The sequence below is a fragment of the Quercus robur genome, chromosome 2, assembly GCF_932294415.1.
Source record: "Quercus robur chromosome 2, dhQueRobu3.1, whole genome shotgun sequence".
NCBI classification, from domain to species: Eukaryota; Viridiplantae; Streptophyta; class Magnoliopsida; order Fagales; family Fagaceae; genus Quercus; species Quercus robur.
Window position 1 is genome coordinate 67,286,082 of NC_065535.1, and position 5,000 is coordinate 67,291,081.

Genomic DNA, 5,000 nt, shown 5'->3' on the forward strand with positions numbered 1-5,000 from the left:
TTTAATTTGCAATTTACATTTCATATTACCAATTTTACCATCATACTGCTCTATTTTTGTCTAGCTTTCGTGATGATTATTACTTTTTTGTTCGTTTATAGATTAAAGAAATGGAGAAGATAATTAAGGAGATAGGGGAAGAATCAATTGGCCAGGTGTTTTTCCGAGATATTGCAACCAATTTTAGGTGAACTTCCATTTCACTCATATCTTAACTATAGCGTACTTCAATGAAACTGTTTCTTCTTGAAGTGATAAGCACATAATGTGCTTCATTATAATAGGGTTTAACTAATCCTCATATCATATATCTTGTTCTTGGCATGCTTTATCATTGCAGTCGCGCAGCTAGTCGTGCTGGAAAATTTGCCATAACATGGGAGTAGGTTTTTCATTCTAACTTTTAAAACTCTTATCTTGTTCTCATTGTGTTATAGGTGCAAAGTTGGTTCCAAAATAGACCAGAACAGTTGCAAGATAAAGTTACTCCCTCATCTGGTGCCCTGAAATTATTTGATGATCTTTCAAATGCACCTATTTCAAGCAAAGCCCCTCAAAGCTCTTTAAATCCTAAGTCTTTTATATTTTTTCAGCATGGGTGCAAACTGCAAACAAGATAGTCATGATTAATATTATGTTCAATACTTGTTCCATGGGTTTTAAATTCGCTGCTTCAAATTGTGATTGCATACAGATAAATTATTTATATAAAAAAAATTGTTTAATTTATCACAAATTTATATTTTGGTTTTTTTACTGCAATATCAACAAAAAATATCTCTCCCTTTTCAGCAAAAATTGATACTTTGTTGTCAAAATACATTGTTGGTCCAAGATCTCTAATTTTTTGCTTGTGAGAGATCTTAGTCCCTAAATTTTAAAGTGATCAATTTAAATCCCTAACAAACTTTTAGTGATTGCTTTAGTTTATAAGGAGTGATGATGTGTCAATTTTTAGTTTGGCTATGTCATCTATGGGACTAAGTGATCATTTAAAACTTCAGGGACTGAATTGGTCTAAACTTTAGGGACCAGCAGTATTATTAAGCCATTATTTATGTTGACATATCACTAAATTCATTACTAAGAGAAGAAGACAAGAAAATCACAATACAAAATATTTCAATCTAATGAATCTCCTAATGTGGATTCATTTGCTTAAAACTCATCAAAATCCTTGATAGTATGATGGTCCAGGCTTGGCATATAAAGCTTGGTCTGGTTAGGGTTCAATTTTTCAATAGTGCACATTCCTTAATCAATAGATTGTGAGTTAAGAAATTTGTGCTAATGCATGGTTGCACACAATTGCCTGTTGCTTCAACAACCTAAAGTGGATACCTTATTAGCACGTTGGCCTCAACGTAAGAACTATTGCTCAGCTTATGGTGCTCAAAAGTTTACTATTGGCTCTGTTCTTAGATTTTGCTTTCTTTTCTTCTTTTTTTTTTTTTTTTTTTTGAGTTAAATTAGCTTACTTGTGTACAGTTTTTGAAGACTTACTTTTTCTAGGCATAAGGATACTTTTACCCACTTTCAACAAATCAGCAAATTAGTAAATGAGCCAAATTAATGGTGTTCAATTCTATTATGTCAAACTTTACCTTTTTTCTAGATAGTGTTTAGCAACAATTGGATTGCAATTTATAAAGAGGAACAGTAAAATTGATAAGAGTCCTTATAAATAGCAAACAGGAATAGGCAAAATAAATAACATATCCCTCGAAGATACGCTACCATACAATAACACAAGAAGTTCACTTTTCCGTACTCTTATTTCCTATAGATGGTGTACCAAGTTTGTACGAAGGAGAGGATAAGTAGGATGATAGCTGCCGCTGTTGACAGAATAGCCCATGGAGTGTTGAAATAATTGCGCACAAGCATAGCACGCCATCTAGGCCACCTACGATTGTAATATTCATTCACTTCCTTGCAAAGGCTCTGGTAATAGATTTCAATGACACCTGTATTGTAGTATAGCTTGTTGAAGAATGGGACCACATCCTCTGGATTCAACCAATTCTTAATGATCTTATTCTCACAAAGTATGTCCACGTCCTTGACAGTGTTAATGAGGTTGTCTAGGAGTATAGCATAGGAAGTGAATCTAGGTTTACAATTTGGGTAGCATTGTTCAAAGCTGATGATATTCCGAAAGAAGGATTCTGTTGTCTCCTCAATTTTTAATTGAGGGATTTCTAGGACACCATTATCAAATTTTATGTCCAAGAAACTTTTGGACTCACCCTTTCTGATGATTTTCACTCCAGCCTCTACTAGGCTTGTAGCAGAGGGCAAGGGAGTCCACTCTATTGGATCTTCACCCGCTTCAATTGATGAAACCAACAACTTTCTAATCAAGTCAAGGATATGCTTTATTTCTTGGATAGGAGGGTGAACAGAAGGAAGCTCTATCCCTAAATTCATATTAACAAAGACTTTGACCAGTTCAATTAGGGCAGCGTTGGCGTTGTTGTCTGTAAGATCCACGATCAAGTTAAACAAACGCTCCAGTACTATCCAAGGTACTTGGTTTTCTAGCAATATCAAGTCATGGGCTAGAAATTGCCTCATACATGCCATGGAGAAAATTGGGTCATTATCCCCTATAAGCTCCATAAAAACCTGCTTGCAAAATAATTCAATAATGATGCAACCATCAATCACCAACATTTTTACAAATTCATCTAGGTTGTAAACAATTGGCCCAGCATAACACTCATGAGCCTCTCTCCACATCTATGATTGAATTGATTAAATTTCTCAACATTTCCTCTGGAAAGGGTGATCAGAAATGAAGCCTTGCAAATACATACTTTTAATTTATTATGTTTCTTCGAACTTTGGATGGCCATGGTGGAAAGGCCCAATAGAAAATGCATCAGGCACATAAGCCTTTTTATTAAGCTCTAGGAGTATGGTTGGGGTTTTGAAGATGCAACATTTAGGTGACATGAATCTATCTTGGGACATCTGAGCTTTTATAGAAGACACCAAACCTTCTATATCAATTGCAGCATTATTTGCAATTGATAATGAAAAAATTACATCATTATTTGCTTCATTCTCAGCCATATTTTAGGTTTCGCTTCCTGTTCCTTTTTTGCCTCCTTAAATTGCTTCTTCTGGAATGACCCAAAAATAAAATAAAATCTGTAATTTTAGGCTCAATTATTTTCAAATGGAATACTAAACAAAACTTTACTGATAAAATTATGAAGTTGTTTGAGAATTAATAGGTACTCCCATCATGATAAATGATACTCTCTTCTTACATGATAGATCCCATCGTGAATTTAATTAATCTATCAATTATTATGTGAGAAGGAGCAAGTGCTAGTACTAAATAATTACTGGAAATTGTCAAAAAAAAAAGTGTCTAACATTGACACACAATGTTTTCTTAACTCTTGGAAGCCAATCGCATATGATCTGTCTTGCCTTTAAATATGAATGAGAGAAATTACATTCTGCTTACAAACTCCCTTGCTTTTGAAAGTGAAAATTGCTTTGAATTTATTCTAAAATAATGGCAGTAATACTTCAAATGCAAGGCAAAACTGGTTAAAATTAAATTATATACCAGATAAGAGTGTAACTGTTGCAGGCTTCACCACTAGTCTTATGACTACCTTTAGTGTCCTACAAAAAAGATTAGTTCATGTAGACCCATCACGAAATCTAAAGTTAAATTATGAGAAGATATTTCAGATAAGCTCTACATAATTATTAGAACCACTGGCAGAGCCACATTGAAAAGCTCTAATTTTTGCTCCATACTTATTGAAAAACCTTTTTCACTTACTTTGGACTTTTGGAGTTGACAGCAAGAAGTCCCCTCTTCATCCTCAAAAAATTACCAGCCACGTAGTCGTAGACATTAGGGTGTAGCAGATTGCATCTAGGCAGATAGTTAACACACTCGACCACAGGTCAGTGAGTCTACTTTCACTACAAAACACGTGGGCTATAGCCGTGTTTTTTTTAGCCGTATTTGCAAAAACGCGACTATAGGCAGGCTATATCTGTGTTTTAAGTAAACGCTGCTTAAAATATTCACCAATAGTTGCGTGTTTAAAACGCGGCTATAGGATATGTCTATAGCTGCGTTTATAGGTGTTTATAGCTGCCTTTTTTGGTTAGGACCTATTGCCGTGTTTTAAACACGTGGCTATAGGACTAACCAAATCTTTTTTTTTTTTTTTTTTTTTAAGCTGACCTATGGCCGCGTTTGGAAAATGTGGCTTTAGCTTGCCTATAGCCGCTTTTTTTAAATGCAGCTATAAATTTAGTCTGTAGCCATGTTTATAAACCATGGCTTTAGATATTATTTGTTCAAAAAAAAAAAAAAAAACTTCAAAAATATTGTTACATTAGTTGTTGCTAAAGCAGAGTGTATACCACATAATACAATATTAGAAAGTACGGACACTTTGTTTAGAGTGTTGTATACGTGTCATATCTGTGTTGTACCAGTGTCATATCGATGTCGTGCTAGTCTTTTTATGTTAAAATTTTTTAGAAATTGCTCCTATCGCCATGTCATAACCATACCAGTACACGTAGCTGTGTTTGTGACCGTACTTAGACTATATATATTGTTAGATATCATAATAAAATTTTTCATTGTAAAATTGATTGTTTCTATATCATTTGAAACTGGAAGCATCCTAATTCCATGACCCAATGTTTGTTTTTCAGTTAATGTGTTTTTGGAAGAATTTGCATTTTGATGATTATCTTCCTTGCCTTTGAAAGCACAAAATTTATTGTTATTATTATTATTATTATAACATGGAGAGAAGATTTGAACTATAAACATTGCCGTTGTAAGTACTAAGAAAGTAAAAAGTGTCAATTGAGCTCTAAGGCTCTTTGCATAAAATACTTCAAATTAATGCAAGCAAACCAAGGCAAAAATACTTAAGCACTAAATTACATACCAGATAAGAACGAAACTACTTGCAGGCATCACCACTCTTATTAATTCCTTTTGT

General features: G+C 33.9%; 1 pseudogene; it reads right to left on the reverse strand.

Moving 5' to 3' along the window:
* Positions 1-1,755: 1,755 nt before the first annotated feature.
* On the reverse strand, positions 1,756-3,008 carry LOC126714639 (UPF0481 protein At3g47200-like; annotated as a pseudogene).
* Between the last annotated feature and the right edge of the window lie 1,992 nt (positions 3,009-5,000).